The sequence below is a fragment of the Pleurodeles waltl genome, chromosome 6 (genome assembly GCF_031143425.1).
Source record: "Pleurodeles waltl isolate 20211129_DDA chromosome 6, aPleWal1.hap1.20221129, whole genome shotgun sequence".
In the NCBI taxonomy this organism is placed as follows: domain Eukaryota; kingdom Metazoa; phylum Chordata; class Amphibia; order Caudata; family Salamandridae; genus Pleurodeles; species Pleurodeles waltl.
The window spans coordinates 1,373,303,110-1,373,322,203 of record NC_090445.1 but is presented as its reverse complement, the minus strand read 5'-3'; the positions used below and the strand labels follow the sequence as shown (position 1 = coordinate 1,373,322,203).

General features: G+C 45.3%; 1 long non-coding RNA gene across 1 annotated transcript in view; it reads left to right on the top strand.

The window, feature by feature from the left end:
• LOC138302139 (uncharacterized) overlaps positions 1-13,174 on the top strand; it is a 39,028-nt gene extending 25,854 nt beyond the window's left edge. Inside the window, exons 2-3 of the long non-coding RNA XR_011205302.1 lie at positions 11,209-11,268; positions 12,477-13,174. This is a non-coding gene — a long non-coding RNA (uncharacterized lncRNA). The remainder of the gene's footprint in view (positions 1-11,208; positions 11,269-12,476) is intronic.
• Positions 13,175-19,094: the final 5,920 nt, after the last annotated feature.

The following is a 19,094-nucleotide window of genomic DNA, read 5'->3' as shown; positions in this document are numbered from 1 at the left end:
GCTCCGCTGGGCCCTTCCTGTCAAGCACCGCTCCGCTGGGCCCCGCCGTCTCAAGCACCGCTCCGCTGGGCCCTTCCTGCAAACACAGTTCACGGTTCACTGTGGCCATCATGCATCTTCCTTGACCAGTGGAGCAATTCCTCCACCTGATGGACTGTGGCTTTGCACTCCCCAGGATATGGCAGTGGGCAATCCAACCACTGTAGAGACATTGAGAGACTGTGGCTTTGCACTCCCCAGGATATGGCAGTGGGCAATCCAACCACTGTAGAGACATTGAGAGACTGTGGCTTTGCACTCCCCAGGATATGGCAGTGGGCATGGTGGCCCCTTCGTGGGTCTGGCGTCGTGGACTCATGTGGCTGAGGTGCCCCCCCTTCCCTTCCCCCTGAGGTGCCCGTAGTTTTGTCATCAGATGCCCCTGCAGTGTTCTCTCCAAAGGACTCAGGTCTCGTGTGTGGGCTTTGCCCTTGTGTTGCTACACTTTGGCCCACGGACAAATCGTGAATACGTAAAATGTGCAGGACTGATTTCTTCAGTTGTCCACTGCTGTGTATATAGACTTTTTAAATGTAAATATTCTGGCTAGTTGACCAATACTTATCGGAGGCTATTTTGGACATAAATATTTATTGTCAATTTTGAAATGTCATTGCATTTTTTACGGGGGTTTGGTTGGTGTCACTGTGACTTGTTGCTCTGCATTGTTGTGTACATATTGGGGGGCGGGGGGTTGCATATGTGTGTGCCCGTAACCTTTTGTCCTCCCCCCTCCCTTGTGTCGTAGGTGCTGTACTCACCGTTGACGTCTGCGCCGGAGTTCGTACTCGTGGTAGATGAGCAGGTAGACGAGAGCAGGTATGATGTTCAATTCGGGTTCCATGCTGTCCTCCGTACTCGTGGAGTGCGTAGAGGTGAGCGTTTTCACATTCGTAGTCTGTTTCTGCCATGTTTTTATCGGCGGGGCTCCCGCCCCGGAAAAGGTGGCGGATTGGTGGGTCGTGATGGTGTGGGCGGTACATTGTCTGCCGCCTGGCTGTTGGCGGTGACCGCCGCGCTGTTTGTTTGTCCCGCCGTGGCGGTCGGAGTGTTAATGTGGCGGGCTGTGTTGGCGGTTCCCGCCAGGGTCAGAATTCCATTTTTTGGACCGCCAGCCTGTTGTCGGGTTGGCCGCCGCTTTATCACCGACCGCCAGGGTTAGAATCACCCCCAATGTCATTGTTTGCTTATAACCTACTTATTCTATCTTAATTCCATTTCAAAGAACTGAGGGGGATGGACAAATACTCGGGGCTGATGGTAATGATGTGGAGTTCGGTGACCTGAAAAAGGTACCTAGGGTTACTATTTTAGGAGTGGTATATATTAAAAAAGTTGTAAATAATGGCACAAGTTTACTACATTTTAGCACAGCACAGTGCAGCAACCAAAGCTGCTGTACTACGCTGCACTGGAGGGAGAACGCAGCACAGAACCATGTTTACTGAAAGTTCCTGCTGCTGCTGTCTTCCTCTACACTGCCTACAAAGAGGCTGCCTAGTGCCACACACATATATTTGTACTACACTATAAAGGAGCATGCATGATGCCTTGTTTAGGTTTCGTACTGGAAGTATACCCTTGAAGTACACAAACCTATGGGTAGACATTTTTATAACATTCCGTACATTGGATATGTGCTGTACAGTGCAGCTCAGGCACAGTGTGTAAAATGTAGAAATAATAAATCACTCCAATTTTGCTTCTGCTTAAAGAAGGCATTGTTTATTGCAAATTTGGCCAGGTTATCTTAGTGTCAGTCAGTCAACAACATATGTTTATTTAGACCATGGTCTTTAAACAGAAATTCATAAAACACATCTTCACACTCACAGTAAAACTTAGTTAAAATCGCAATTCATCCAACCAATTATGGTTACTAATCCAAAGACTACATACGACAAAAGGTTACTACCCAAAATACATTATTAAAATGTAGGATTACCTCTAAAAAGGTATCAATATAAAAAACTACTATCCTGCAAAAGGATTACTCCTCATTATACATTATAAGAAATTTCAAATTGAGCATGAAAAAGTATTGACAGACAACAAAAATCACCCCATTACATTTAGGTAATACATCGCACAAAGTAATTTAAAAGTCTCCTCCTGGCTTTTAATATCACAATTTGGGACACGATTTAAGAACAATTTCCATTGGCCTAAAATCCACAGAAAGTCCACCAAAATATGTATTAACCCTCCCTTCATATTGAGGCCACATTTACAAATTTTACCTTCACTTATCAATGATCCCTCTGAGATCAAAAATTGGTTTATCCCACATCTAAATCTCAGGAAGTTGCGTCACATCTGCACATTTGGGAGCTTCACCAGATATGGGAAAGTCTCATCATCTATCCATGAGTTCATCAGGTGGGAGACAGACTTCTTATTCTTTAGTTATAACAAATACTTCTCTCTAGAGGCTTGTTTTATCCCTTTTTGTAGCTCTGCCTTACTGATCTTTACCTGATCGATCCAATCTTCTGTGTTGATTTTTAACTTCCTGCAGCAGTTGTAGATCCTTTCTCTGACTTCTTGTGCCCAGAAGGTTAACTCACTTTGTAGTATCTCACTTTTACATAACAGTGAGATTTGTTAGGTCTCCTCACAATCTATAAGTTTCCAAAATGTTAGCATCCCTGCACATATCGATTGAGACCATTTTGTCAGACCTTCTTCCATTCCAATTGCTTGCACCTTTGTGGATGGGGGGGGGAGAAATAACAACCTTTTCAGGTTCCCTTCTTCAAGGTCTTACTTTGTTTTGCCTCTGAAGCCAACCACCTCTGAACTGTACAGAAACTGCGGCCTGATAGGCTGCCACCAGCAGTCGCAAGGAAGGACCACCGGAACGCCTAGCAAATTTCTTCAGACCCTCCACTGTTGAAAGTGTCTTAGCTTCTACTGCAGCTAGGTGATCCTTCAATCGTAGGTCATAACAAAACCACATCCTTAAATATTTATACTTCTTGACTACCTCTGTTTTAACTTTGTTTAAGACCCAGGCAGATCTTATCCTCTTTTTCCCAATTGGGAGCACTTTGGTCTTATCCATATAGATTTTTAGCTATTCCCTCTTGAAATAGTCTGAAAATATGTCTAATTTTCTCTGGAGTCCAATTTCTGTCATATCCAAAATAACTAAGTCATCGGCATAAAAAAGACAACGTACACGTCTGCCATTCATTTTAGGGCTGAAGCTATTTGATCGAGAGATATTGTTAGGTAGGTCTTGCAGAAATAAAGAGAATATGGTCAGGGCCAAAACACACCCTTGTCGCAGTCCAATACTTATATTGATCCTGTTCAGGGCGGAACCATCTAGGTTGAGCTCTACTTCGGCCCAATTATCCTATGGAGTTCTTGGAGGAGTTAAAGTAAATCTTTCAGGATTCCATAATTCTTTAATGCTTCCCATAGCTAAACCCGAGCTACCAAATTAAATGGACAGCTAAAGCCTTTCTTAGTGGTCAGGGATTTGCGTCAAAAAACATGGATGCCTGCGCTGTATCATTCAAGCACCACCCAGGTAATATTCCTTAATGCGATTTCTACATGAAAAGGGGGCCTTGTCCGCTAAAGGTGTAAAATGAATATTTCAGTCAGACCTTGCAAATACATTGTTTACAACAATATGGAAAGGCAAAACGTACTTCATCACTCAGGAAAGCATGTGAAATTTCCTAAGCAAAAAAGTGCTCCCAAATAAACCGCAGTAGCATTTCATTTATACCCAATATGAATATAGAAATTACAATAATAAATGAGACTACACAAAATCCAACAATAATAATAACTGAAACAATCTCCTAGGAAACCAGTCCAAATCTGTGCCACTCTGTGTGACTTTGCAGCGGCATAAACTCGTAGTAAATGTGTCTCAATGTTTTTGACAGAGAGACAGCAAAATTCTGTTAAAAACGAGTTTATACCCGCATTTCACTAACCCATACATTAGCAGCATTATGATTTTCTCCTATATCAAACATTTTTTAAGTTGACCATACAGGACCAGTTTATCCAATCATTTACGAATAAAGGGTTTGCCGTTTGTTTCACAATGCAGTGCAGTTCTTTAATTTTACTTGCATGTAGAAAATATTCTGAGGTGAAGTAAATATTAGTGTGGGCTAACATTTTGTTGTGAAAGCTCTTTCTTGGTCTTGACCTGAGAGCCCAGGCTGCTGTCAGTTGTATTTGGGGAGCTCAAAAATGATTATGGGGGTGTCTGGTCCCTCCAAGCCCCTCATTGTTATTGCCCTTGAACTAAATATTAACTAGTCTCAGGGTCTCCGATGTCAACAGAGCTTTACTAGTGCCAGCGAACCAACTGTGCCCTAATCTGACCTAAAGTACCAACCAATTATGAGATAAGACCCTGAGTATGAAGTCAGCTTATTTAGATGCAACCCTCAGTAGCAAACATCCTTAGACTAAACCGTTAGGCCCATATTTAGGGGAAAATGATGGAGCACGACGCTGCGCCAAAATTGGCAGTGCTGCGCTCTGTCATGTTCTTGATGCAGGGATGCACTGTATTTAAGTGAATGCGGCGCACCCCTGTGTTGTCCCCTGCGCTGGTGCTAAATTTAGCTTTCAGCACCAACGCAGGCATCCTTGCAGTCTGGGTTGAGGGGTATGATTTTTTATGTGCAGGAAGGTGTACCTTCCCGCACACAAGCAATCACTAATGGTGCTATGGCACTTCTGTGTGTGCTGTAGAATACACCACACACAGAAGTCCCAAAGCATCATTTAAAAATGATTGTTTATGTGCAGGAAGGGACACCTTCCCGCACATGAACAATCATTGCTGGCATTTTGCTCTTTCTATGCCTGCTGCATTCACAGCACGCATAGAAAAAGCAAAAAACAAGAAGGAATAAAAGTATTCCTCCTTGTTGTGCCTTGCTAACGCCACACCTGGGGGTGGCGTTAGGTTTTGGTTCTGCCTCACGCCCACAGCAACATCCATTGCAAGCCCCTCTGACGCAGATAACTGCGTCGGAGGGGTCCATATTTACAAGGGGGTGTAAGTGGCGTTATACCTCCTTGTAAACATGAAGCAGAGGTTAGCGCCACTGGAGCGTCACGTAAAGTGACACTCCAGTGGTGCTAGGGGCTCATAAATATGCCCCTAAGTGCCAACCATGGTCAGGCCAGACCATTGGTACCAACCATGTCCAGGCAAGACAACTATTACCAAGCTACCCATATAAGATCCTGAGTATCAAGTGTACTCAGATGCTATGAGTGAGCCAAAGAATCAGACACTAGTTCTGGTGTCATGGCCCCGCTAGATGTTGCCTTTATTGTTAAGCAGCAGCTTTGAATCTTACACAAAATATTTTTGTACAGCGTGCATTCTGAAGTGAATTGCTTGATGAAACTCTCAACTGTGATTATCAGGGAGAATGAGCGATAGTGAAGTAAATTCATCGTTTAGGATCACACGGTAAGGTCAATCAGGAAGCCAGGATTCAGCTCTGATTATGTTGTGTGCAGTTCATCTACTCTAAAGATATCTAAATCTTTTCCTGTTTAATCGAACGGACAGTGCTTTAAGTTCTGAAGAGCTAAAATAAGTATACTGTGTTAAATAAATAGACTTATCACACATTAAGTCAAGCTGGCAAGAATTCCTTGAAAAATGTATTAAGTTAAAAGGTGGCAGGGCACTTTTGTGCTGCTATCACGACCTCTTCGCTCCCAGTGACTTCATAAGTGAAGGCAATTAGACGAATTAGCAAAAGAATAGGGCTCTCAGAGAGCACATCCTTCATCAGGCCAAGTGAAGAGGAGAGCCTGGCTGCAGCCAGACTTCAACAAAGAGCTCAAATGTTATGTTTATTTTTAGTGTGGAGGTAGGGGAGTAGAAAGGGAAAGCAGGAGTTGGGGACACTGTTAAAGTGCTTGTAGAGCGTACATGCCAATATTTGGAGAGATGAAAGAGGGAGATTTTCAAGCCAATAGGCTTCACCTACTAGAGCTACTGGTTTTGCTGAATGTTTTGTAGTTATGTATTGCTAAAACTAATGCAGACAAGTGCTATGATGTGGCCAGTGATAATGGGAGATGAGCTGGTGGAATACAAGCACAACAGAAGGAGGACCTGGAGGCAAATAGAGAGCAACGGAGATTGCAAATGGGACAAGAAGACATGCAATGCAGAGTGAGAGGGACTTAAAGAAGTCAGACAACGAAGGATGGATGGTACAAGCAGATGAACAATGATGGTTAGGCAGTTGGTGGCAAGCAGATGGACAGCAAATGGTGGACGAGGAGGCAAGCAGACAGACAATCAAGAGTGGGAGAAGTGATAAGCAGACAGATTATGAAGGGTGTGTGGGGTGTTAAACAAATGAACACTGGAGGGTCAGCGGAATGTCTATGGGCAAGAAGACTGACAAAGGAAAGTCAATGGGACCGGCTGGTGGAGATCACACGGACAACCTAGAGTGAATGGGAGGAGCAGGACAACTACACAGAAAACAGAGCTACTCAGGATGGGCTGTGGGCAAGCAGATGTACAATGAAAGGAGGTTGGAAGGGGCTGAGGGCAAAAAATGAACAACTGGGGATAGACAGGAGAGATTGAAGCACGCACAAGGGCAACGTGGGGCTCAGTGGGCTCTGGGGCGAGCACATTGACAACGGATCGGACTGAGGGAGAAACACAGAGCAGGAGAAGTACATGAGAGAAACAAACACTCTCACAGATTGCTTAAAAAACAGTAACGCCTAAAAAAGAAAGCAGTGGAAGGACACAAGTAATGCATCCATGCTCCAGGGGAGGGACTAACACACTGTGAGGAAAGAAGCCTACAGACATTGACAAATAGGAATGAAGCAAATAGGAGTCAAAATGGAGTCAACCAATGGTAAGCAACAGGTGGCCTCTACGCCTCACATAAAGTAACAAAAGGTCTGGCAAGACACCACACGTGTGATGCTTAAGCCAGACCTAAAGTTTAGTACTCTGTATGTGAGTAGTGGAAGAATACAAATCAGCCAGTCAAAAAGGATCACAAAGAGCCTAAACTCCTGTGGAGGGACAAACACAAAAAGAGGATGCTGTCACTTACAGAGAGCTAAAAGTTATCTGTAGGCATATCCTGGCAATAACAAAAGTAAAAAACAATATTAAGCAAGGCATCAGACAGCTATATTGGAAATGTATTGTTCCCACTGTAAACAGACTATAAGAACAATCCTCTCTTTACGTCTATTTCCTGTAACACATTTTTCACAAAAAGAGAAGTCAAGCCTACTGCCTTTGATAAAAGATTTCATATTAGATCAGTCTTGATCATTGGCTTGTCACAATAAATGCTGCAAGGCTACTGTATTGACCATAATCTTAAAAGTAGGCAATAAGTGCAATACAAGGATTCTTTTTCGGAGAAGCGTACTCCTTCTGCCAATGAAACGATTGCAGAGAGAGAGATAAACATGTGAGAGACGCCTAAGTCCCTTTTTCAATACTGCTTCGGAAAGCTGCTTTTCTGGCGAGACCTAAGGCTTGCGGCTTCTGCTCAGTGCATCAGACCTAAAACAGGACTGCTTTCTATACAAGGATTCTTTTTCGGAGAAGCAGACACCTTCTGCCAATGAAACGATTGCAGAGAGAAAGATAAACATGTGAGAGAAGCCTAAGTCCCTCTTTCAATACTGCTTCGGAAAGCTGCTTTTCTGGCGAGACCTAAGGCTTGCGGCTTCTGCTCAGCGCATCGAGACCTAAAACAGGACTGCTTTCTAGAAATAGAAATATGCGAGATTCCCCTACAACATCACTGATGATGTGAAGTATTTCTGTTTCAGTGGCAAATTGACAATGGCAAGAGTGAAAGTGTTAGAATACATGCTTGGTAACTTTACAGGCTTTCTATTTGTGACTAATAATAACAGCATATTTGCATAGCGCTCCATACCTCTTGTGTGTCTATGGTAGGTGCTGTAGATAACATGCTTTACTCTTAACCAATCTTATTATCCACAACTTACTCTGTTGCTATGTTATAATCTTCTTCAGGGTGCACAAATCCCTCTTGTACACCTGTGCCAGACTAAGGTGGGGAAATGCAGGGGCAGAAAGGAGGAGGAGACATGGGACACTCCTCCCCAGTCACATGGTCAAGGGCTCGTCTTGAACACCCTCCGCACCACCTGTGGGAGGATGAAATTCTCAGACAATGATCATCTGGTAAAGTACCATTTTCAGCCGAGATATGGAGTTGGCCCAATATTCTTAGATGCCTCATGAGGGCATCATATGAGTTAGACATGGAATGCCAAGGCACTCTGAGGGGTGGGTGGGGATGTGTTAAGGCATATGGAGCCAAATGTACAAACCAAAAAATGTGCGATTCCCTAATTGCGAATTCTTGCAAATCGCAATTAGGAAATTGCAAATTCAAAGGTATGTACGATGTGACCGCAGAAATTGCGAGTCAGTAACAAGTTGCATCGTAATTTGCAAGGTTGCTAAACGTGATTCCCTAAATTGCGACTGGATTTGGTACAGAATCGCATATAGTGATTCAGAGTCGCAAATAGCGAGTTTGAATCACAAATAGCAAACAGGCTGTAAATCAAGGAGAAAATACTTCCTAATGATGGGTAATCACCCATGAACCAGGAAGGGCCCCCACAGGAGTGTGGGAGGAGTCGAACTAGGACACAGAGCAGAGGCCCATCAAGCTGAGAGGAACAACTGCAGCCATGGCCAGCCAAACAACTGAAAAAAGCACTGCAGGCAGGAACAGGAAACAAAAAGTTGTGGAGAAGGCGTTAAAAATCCTCACCAAGGAGTGCTGTCTTCACCATGATGTCTTATTTGGGAGGGCATAAATGACTGTGCCATATTCCCAAAAAAGGAAGACTTGGCAGAAAATACAGGTCAAGATTAATTCTTTTGGAGTCAGCCACCGCTCCGTAGAAGAAATATGTAGGTGGTGGTATAACCTCATGTCGCGGACCAAGGAGAAGTGGGCGGAGTGACTGAAGGAGTCACGCGGAACTGGTGGCGTCCCATCCACACTACCACCACCAACTGCAATTGAGACCATGGTGGAGACCAAACTGGAGCAGGAGGCTCTAGTGGGTATTGGGGGCCTTGACATTTCAGCAACAGGATCCTCGAAAGGTTAAGTGTCACATATTACCTTTTTACACATCTCAGTGCACAGCTCCATGCACACAGCCACAGAGTGCAACAGCATGCATTAGTCAGGAATACTCCAAATTACAAGTCCAGTGCTAGTATAGTGCATTATGAATAATGTAGTCTAGAAGGAAGCTCAGAAATTAAGGGGCATATTTATACTCCGTCTGCACCGAATGTGCGTCAAAAAGTTTGACGCACATTCAGCGCAAACCTTGCCCCATATTTAAACTTTGACGCCTGAGCCTGCAGACGACAAAATTCCGCTGTGTGTCATTTTTTGGATGCGGCAACCTGCCTTGTGTTAATGATATGCAAGGTAAGCGTACCCGTCCAAAAAATGACTTAAATGGCTGTGCGTCGTATTTATGCTTTTGGGCAAAAATTACGCACGGCCGGGAGGCGGAGCCGTAAAATGACACACAGCCCGATTTGCATCAAAATTTCAACCTCGGTCAGGGCAGGCGTTAAAATGGGGCAAACACACTTGTATTTAATCAGAACACACAGAAGCAACAGGAGAGCAGCAAAAGGGAGACATGGAGGTGAATCTTATCCAGCGTGAATGCAGATGCAGAGCCCAGCAGCCACAACAGCAGCTACCACAACACCAGCAGGGACCCCAAAGGCAGCGCAGAACACAGGAGAGTATATTCCACCCCAGAACAACCCTTCATGGCCTCAGGGAACGCGACATCATCCAGAGGTACAGGTTGAACTGGCAGGGCATTCAGCAGCTGCTGCGCAACATTGAGCCGCAGTTGGCACCCACTTTGCTGACACCCCTCACCATCCCAACAGAAACCAAGCTGCTTGCCGTACTTCACATGCCGGCAAGTGGCTCTTTTCAAACAACTGGTGCCCTGGTTGCCAAAATATCACAGCCATCATTCTCTGCCTTTTTGCCCAAAGTACTGGATGCCATCATTGGACTTACACCCGCCACATCTACTTTCCTAACACACTGCAGAAGCAGCAGGGAACAAAACAGGGATCTACCTCATTAGTGGCTTCCCACACGTCCTTGGTGCAATCGACTGCACACATGTACGCCTTGTGCCACCTGCTGTAACTGAACACCTCTACTGCAACAGGAAGCACACACATTCCATCAATGTGCAGGCCATTGTCGATCATCAAGGATTGATCACCAACATCGTTTCTAAATATCCTGGGTGTGTCCATGACTCAATATCTGCCAGCTAACATGCTGACCATGTGCAATGTTGGGGAAACATACAGGGTAATTGATGCACTATGGGAAGGATCACAATTGCTAGCTGTCAGGTAGCACGTGCTCTGCAAAGTTACAGGATACTTTTCCGTTAAGTAAATTGGTGCTGCCTTTGTGTCAGACAACCAAACAAAATAGGAGCCAATCATGTCTATATAGACCACATTTGCCAGAGAGTAAAGATGTACTAACATATTGGCTAACTTTGTTGACGCAATAGCTAGACTGACTTTAGAATCACTACATGATGCAGAAAATGAGTGCTGGCTTCACGTCAATTGATGATAGCAAAGTGGCCCAGACATATGTCTCATGTGAGTCTGGTGAGTGTGGAAGGAAAGCGTTTACAGAAGTTCTATGAATGTTAGGGATTATTCTGGTCCTTCATCTTTTTGGATACAAGTCAGATCTGGATTTGAAAACATTGTGAAAAGGTGTAAGGTGCCCTCAGCTAACATCTTAGAATGTTTTTTGGAGTTAGTTGTGCCACATTCCAATTAGGGATGGCAGTCCAAAGGTATTCACTAATGACGGGCATGTTTGCCACCACATTATAGTTAGGGCCACTGCATGTGTGCAGATATGTGTGTAACCGTCACAGGAAACCCATGCTATGTCCAAGTTGGCCGTAATATATCAGATGCAGTATCATCATGTCTGAATGGCTACCATTTCCTTATTCAGCCTACACATTGTATATGTCTTTGAAATTGTTGGTCAGTGCACAGATTTTGAGCACATTTCTTCCTTCCATGCCTTACAGGTGGACCGGCACCCTACACTATGGGAGAGGTGGCTACATTTGAGGACCCCTACCACTCCAGTAAGTGTTGATATGTCTGTTATGTGTTGTGTTCGCTGGTTATGGTTGATGGACTCCTGTGGGTTGAACGCATAGAAGGTGTGATGCGTTGGCCAATCATTTATCTTGTTCCATGAGTGAGATTTCAGTTTCTCAAATGTTTTGAGTTGGCCAATGCGTATCCTATTGTATTATCTAGGGATTGTAGGCCATTCCTGTAGGCACCACAGTGAGTACTGGGGTGAGTCATGTGGATGACACTTGTATCAACAAGAGTCACAAAGGAAGTCAGCTCAGATTTAGTCAGCCTGTCAGACCCACATTCTCCCAGATTGGTACAGCAAATTGCTTTCCAACAGACTTCTGCTTCCCTATTTACCAAGGTACTTATTAAACTGTAGGTAGAACTTCCTAGCAGCATGTACTTCCACATGTAGTGGTACAAGTATGTGGAACTTCAGTGCAATGGCCTAGGTGTGCATGCTAATCATGATCATGGGTGTTCTTGCAACTCTGTGTCTGATGTAAGTCATGTCTTACTGGAAGCATATGTTGTGTACCAAGCTCTGCATTTCCTGACAAGTGTGGCACTATGATTGGTCTAGGGTTTGCAGACTCCTAATTGTTGATAGACCTTACCTGTAGTGTGTGTGTGTAGAGCCAAACATGTGTGGAGTTTTCTATACACTCCTCGGTGTCCATGTTGTTTGGAATTGTTAGTTGTTTATCCACCCCCCACCCTCAAACACAGTCATGGGTTTGTGAATAGGGTACCTAGGACTGATGCTACTAGTATGTTAAACATAAATGTGAATAAGTGACTGTTTGGTCGGAACCTAGTACACCACACTAAGGTATGGCACATGGGTACTATACTGGCAAGTCCTGTTACAACTTGCAGACCATGTGGCTTTAGTTTTGCATTCCGTACACTTACATTTGTAGCCCAGGTATTGGCGGAGGAAATGCAGCATGATTGTTAGCTGATAACTGGAAGAACTCAGATGGCAAGTCAATGCCAGTTGTTACCCATCTTGTAGGTTTTGGATGTGCTTTGTGTGATGTGACCTTTGTAGGCTGGCCTGCCATGTACTTACTCAGGGACATTCAATGATCTGTATTGTGATATGAGCTGTTACAAGTACTGTATATGTATTGTCTGATTGACTTCTTGTGCCATTTCACACAATGTAGTTCCTAATGTAGATTATTTGCATTTGTCTTAACAGCTGCAAACATGACTCCAGACCAGGTCAGTAAGTTCCAGTGGCGGGCCATGAGATACCAGCACATCCTGCTAGTAGAGTCGGGGTTCAGGAGGATGGCCCGTCGATACCGCCATGAACGAGCCTCCGGGGCATGGAGGGCCTTCCCACATGGTGGCCCTACTTTGCCCACCACAGCCACCACCAGCACAACCACCACTTCCAGCCAGGTGGCCCCACCCACAGCTGGGACTGTTGTCCCTACATCTGCCGGACCTCCAGGCCCCAGCATTGCTACAGGTGCAGGACAGCCCACTGGCCTTGGCTCCACACACGCACAGACCTCCTCCACCGGTACCCAGACTGCCCCAGCTCCATCACTTGACCCTGCAGCATTCCACAACATGGAACGGAAGATGGACCGTGTGTTGCGAAAGTTAAGCCACCTGAGCCGGGATGTTCGCCACATTAACAGGCATGTGAAGTCCATAAAGAGGACCCTCCGGAGGGCCAACCTCTAGACTGATGTAACAATGGACATGGGGCCAGGTGTAGCAAGCAGTTTTGCCCATTCTGTGTCTATGGGAAAATGTGTTCGTACATATGGCCCATGATTCCCTCCCCTCCCTCCTCTTTCCTTGTTCTCATACTTAGTGGGCTTAGGGGGCTTAGTGTTAGGTTAGTATAGGCTGTTAGTTTAGTTAGTGTTAGTGGGTGGGGGGTCCCGATTCTTTCTATTTTTACTTATTACGTGTATGGGTGGGTGGGGGGCTATGTTGGGGTTCTTGTGTGTTTAATAATAAAAAAAAATATATATATAAAAAATATATATATATATATATATATTTGTTTGGGATAGTATAGTATGTGTTTAGGTTAGTATGTGTTGTCCTCCATGTGTCCCGTCTCATAAGGGGGGCGGGGGTGGATGTTTAGAACGTTTCGTTACATGTGTTAAGTAAGTTTAGCTTAGGTTAGTTAGGGACAGTTGTGGGTAATGAGTAGTCAGGGTAGATTAGGGTAGGTAAGACTTTTCCCTCAGTTTCCTCTACTGTGATTAGCATTTAATAAATATATAGTTAACCCTTAACAGTATGTGTTAAATGCTACTTGATCATGGGCTTGGAATTAGTGTACATGAATGTTGTTCTATTACATTTGTGTCCTATGCTACAAACAAAACCCAACTGAGCTGGAAGATTGGCAGCTAATCCAGAGCTAACTTGCAAAGTTTCCACCATTCGTTGCAACCACCAATCACAGTTAATATGGATCCCAATGTGTTTCTGTCGATAAGTATGTTTTCTAAGTCACAAACAGTGCTTCCAGACTTGGTGTTGGGGGAACAGTTTTAGGTCTGACTGCAGTGTGATGATCAAGGACACCCTTATAAGATGAGTTCTCGTAAGCACTCTTGTATTCTTGTCTTCTTGACTCACATACTTCATTTGTGACACAGTTCAGCATGATTACCTATTTGTATGTCAACTCAGACAGCTTCATTCATGCAGTTTTTGTAGTGTTTCCTTAGATTTGTGTCCACTGTTATATGTGTTAATATTGCATGGTGACAACATTTTGAGACCACTATTTGATGACTTAGATATCCCTTGAGGAAGCATTATTCTGTCCAACACAGCATGATGGTGTATGGTTTCTCACTTCATCAGATATGTCCCTCAGGAAGGGCAGAGTATGATGCAATCATCGACACTGTGCAGAATTATCTGACTACATAATATCAGGACAGTTGTATTGACACGCTACGTAATTTAACAGTAGGCACATTTCAGTTATCTACTGCACAGTTGATATGTCACATTACCCAGAGACAGATTTGTTGTGTAAGTGTTATTTATTGAAAAGTGCTGTAGTGCTATATGTACATTGTCCATGATTGTGAGTCCAATATAGTGACATCTTACATTGTGATCTTACACAAGGGGTTAAGGAAATGCTTTTGACATGCTGGGGTGATGTTTCAGACAGTGCAGAGGGACAGTATTTGCCAATGAGTAAGAGAGAGACAATCACTGGGCAGGCTGACAAGATATACAGTGGTAAGCAGAACAGTCATTGAGTACAGTTGTTGTAAGACTGGCATGTTGCAAAGCGCAGGACCTTGGTAATAGTTGGCCATGTGGCAGGGACTAGTGCTTCCGGGTACTTTTCCGTGTGAAAGTGATCTGTTCCATGTCTTCTTCTTCTGATGTGTGTGTTGCCTCCTCTGTCCTTGTTGGTGGTTGTTGTGAAGGGGCAACAAACACCTCAGTGTTAGAAGACGTGGAGTCAGACATTCCGGTTGCTGCTACCTGTGAAGGTCTTAAGGCAGTACTGCAGCAAGGAGGATCTGCTGGTTCTTGAGAATAGCAGCCACATCACGATGGTAGGCTGCCAGGTCAGCCCTGAGGGGTTCAATGTTGCATTCGTTCGTGCACGCGTTGACAGGATTGCTGTTGTATGTGTTCGGTCAACTGTATTACAGCTGTGCTGATTTCCTTCAGCCTTTTTTCTACTTCCTGCAAGATAGTTGTTCGCCCTTGCATAGCTGCTGCCTGTTCTTCAGTTGACATCATGCACGAACGCACACCATCAAGGCTGGCTGCCATAGTTTGCATTCCTACCCGCACCTCCTTGGCCAGCTCCCGCTGTACTCCAACTACAGTTCGCTCAAAGCTGGTGCCTGTGTCGTCTGAGTCCTCAGCTGTATTGGAGCTGGCAGGTCTTACAATTGGGGTGGTGGGTGGGTCCTCTGTGATGGCTGCTTGTACTGTGCTCCTCCTTGTGACTGAAGGTGGGTTCTGGAGGGTTCCAAGGACCACTTGGATGGTCTCCTGGGGAATCTTTATCAGCTCGTCATCCATGTCATCAGGGTATTCTGGGGCAGGCATATCCGCAGGAGATCCATCTTCCTCTGCAATGAAACGGGGTGCAATTAGTGTGTCTGTGTTGTGGCATTAGTGATGTGACATGCCTGCCTTGTGATGAATTTACATTGTGATCTTGTTTCGTGTTTATTGCTCCAGTCTTTTAGATGGGCATTCTCCCAGGCCTATGGCCCACCTGCATGTCACATGTATAGTATTAAGTTATTGGACTTCTCTGCATCATCTCCTCTGTCTTGTTTTAGGCCAAATAGTGAATTGACACCTTCTTGTCCTACTCAACCCTCCGTCTACATCCATTCTCATGGTGAGACCTTTCACTGGCTGTGGGTGTTCTGATGGCACTGGCAGCACACTTGACAATCTGGACCTGCCCCAGTCTCTGATCTTTCACATCCACTTAAATGAGGTTGACATGTAGTATATCCTATGCATAAGAATGTTATGGCACAATATGGATGTTGGCATTGGTAATGTGTACAGCTGATGTTGGGAATGTGTGGTACATTGGATTGCCCTGACAATCATAGCAGTGTCCTATTTCCTCCTCTGACTGTGCAGGTGTATTTCATTGACCAGTTACATGTGTACTCCCCCTCAATGCTGTTGTCTGAGCAATATGACATTTGGGATGTTACATTGTGACCCAGGCACAGGATGGACCCTGACATATGAAGCATGGTTATGTCCTTAGTGCTGTGTAGCTCCTATTGTTGTTGACATTGGCTGATGTTTGTAACAACTCTGGGCATTGACATTTGACAGTACTGGGGCCTTTGTCTTTTTTCAGGGGATTATTGGAGTTGTCATCCTCAACCCTCTAATTTAGGTGTGTATGATCCATGGGGAGGTTACAGCCATTGGCTACTTGAGCTGCACACAGAGCGGAGGTGGTAGTGGCAACTGTTGTCGCAGTTACATTCCAGTTGTCGGTATGGCTAGAGGTTGTTAATAGGGCCCTAGTTAATGTAGGGGGTATGGTGGCTGACGTGTGCTGGGATGTCAGTTTGACTTTGTGCCCTTCCCTCCTGGCGTGGCTTTCCCTTTGCTCCATCGTTGGCATGGCAGCATGCCCCATGGGACTGTTGTTGGTGTAGTGTAATGGTGTGCCCCAGCTTCTGTCTGTGCAGGCCATGCCCCCATGCCATCCCCCTTTACCCATGCCACTCCATGTATATGATGACTTACATGCATTGTGTAGTAGGTATTCCCACCCCGCTGGCAGTTGACATTAGTGCATTTTAATTCCCTATGCGACTTACCCTGCATGTGCGTTGTGTCCTGGTAGTCTGCGCTGTCCTGTCCTTGAATCCCTGTGACGATCTCTTCAGGGATGACAGCTGTGACCATCTCCTCCATGTGGTCCAGGGCCTCCTCGTGTGCTTGACGCCCATCTCCAGTCTGGAGTGCTGCCTTCCTGTTCCTGGCCATATTTTCCTTGGTCCTGCGCTTGCAGTCATGCCAGCGTTTCTTACATTCGATGACTGTTCTGCGTACTTCTGCCACACTGTTGATCTTGTGGACAATTTTTTGCCACATAGCCTCTCTCCTACTAATTGGCAATTTAGAGGTGACAAACAGTTGGTGCTGGTGTTCCGACACCTCTTTAACCAGAGTTTCCTGCTCCTCTGCACTGAAGCGACACTTTCTTTTCTTCTTAAAAGTGTCCTGGTTCTTGTGTGGGTCCTCATGGCTGGTTCCTGGTCTGTTGTCATCTTCCTGGGGTCTGTAGTGGCATCTGGGATCCATTTTGGCTCTCCTCTGCTGAAATGGCAGTGTTCGCTGTTTTTTTTTACGCTATTGCGTAAAAAAACGCTACATATCCAGTTTGCGGGGTCGTAAATCGACCCACAGTTATTTCTGCCACATTAACGTCATTTTGCTTTACGACTTGACGCTGCGGTATGCGTCAAAATAAATGACTCCCACCTGTGGTTTGCGCCGCCGTGCGTCAAAGTATAAATTTGACGCCCGCACGGCGCACCAAAATGGCGTTAACCGGCGGCATTATTTTTGACGCAAAACTGCGCTGGTGCAGTTTTGCATCAAAAAGTATAAATATGCCCCTAAATGTTACTGTATTGCGCTAAACATCATGTAGGTGATTACAGTGTATCTCATATATTCCACAGATGTCCCTAAGGTAAATATTGAGGAACCCAGTGCGGAGGGACTGCAAAATGCTAACATGGCAGCAGAGGAACAGGTCCCATAGACAGAGACAACAGCCACTCCCTTTCACCCCCACCGCACATTTGCATGGAGACAGTGTCAGCAGAGCCCACTGCAACAAATGACAAGGATGTACCTCTGCCTCATAGTCCAATGACGCAGCCAAGTGTGAGCCACAAACAGCGAGTTGCAAGGTGTGGGCACAAAAGGCATAGTGAGGCACATGATTCTGGTTAAGATGATGGCAGTATCCAATTGTTCCTGGATTTAGAGGCATCCCTTCTACACAATCAATGCCTGAAAAATAAGCAGTTGCGATTAATGAACAGGAACATGAATCACATGCAGAGAGCATAAGGACACATGTGGCCACCATGAACGAGAGCATAGTCAGCATCACCAGTGCAATTCATGACTCATTTAATGAAATGGTGGCTGACTGTGTGTGAGAAGGTAGCCTCTTTCTAGCCTTGTTACCCCCACTTTTGGCCTGTTTGTGAGTGTATGTCAGGGTGTTTGTCACTGTTTTCACTGTCTCACTGGGATCCTGATAGCCAGGCCTCAGTGCTCATAGTGAAAACACTATGTTTTCAGTATGGTTGTTATGTGTCACTGGGATCCTGCTGGTCAGGACCCCAGTGCTCATAGGTTTGTGGCCTATATGTATGTGTCACTGGGACCCTGTCACACAGGGCCCCAGTGCTCATAGGTGTGCATGTATATGTTCCCTGTGTGGTGCCTAACTGTCTCACTGAGGCTCTGCTAACCAGAACCTCAGTGGTTATGCTCTCTCATTACTTTTAAATTGTCACTAACAGGCTAGTGACCAATTTTACCAATTCACATTGGCTTACTGGAACACCCTTATAATTCCCTAGTATATGGTACTAAGGTACCCAGGGTATTGGGGTTCCAGGAGATCCCTATGGGCTGCAGCATTTCTTGTGCCACCCATAGGGAGCTCTGACAATTCTTACACAGGCCTGCCACTGCAGCCTGAGTGAAATAACGTCCACGTTATTTCACAGCCATTTTACACTGCACTTAAGTAACTTATAAGTCACCTATATGTCTAACCTTTACCTGGTAAAGGTTGGGTGCAAAGTTACTTAGTGTGAGGGCACCCTGGCACTAGCCAAGGTGCCCCCACATTGTTCAGAGCCAATTCCCTGAACTTTGTGAGTGCGGGGACACCATTACACGCGTGCACTACATATAGGTCACTACCTATATGTAGCTTCACAATGGTAACTCCGAATATGGCCATGTAACATGTCTATGATCATGGAATTGCCCCCTCTATGCCATCCTGGCATTGTTGGTACAATTCCATGATCCCAGTAGTCTGTAGCACAGACCCTGGTACTGCCAAACTGCCCTTCCTGGGGTTTCACTGCAGCTGCTGCTGCTGCCAACCCCTCAGACAGGCAGCTGCCCTCCTGGGGTCCAGCCAGGCCTGGCCCAGGATGGCAGAACAAAGAACTTCCTCTGAGAGAGGGTGTGACACCCTCTCCCTTTGGAAAATGGTGTGAAGGCAGGGGAGGAGTAGCCTCCCACAGCCTCTGGAAATGCTTTGTTGGGCACA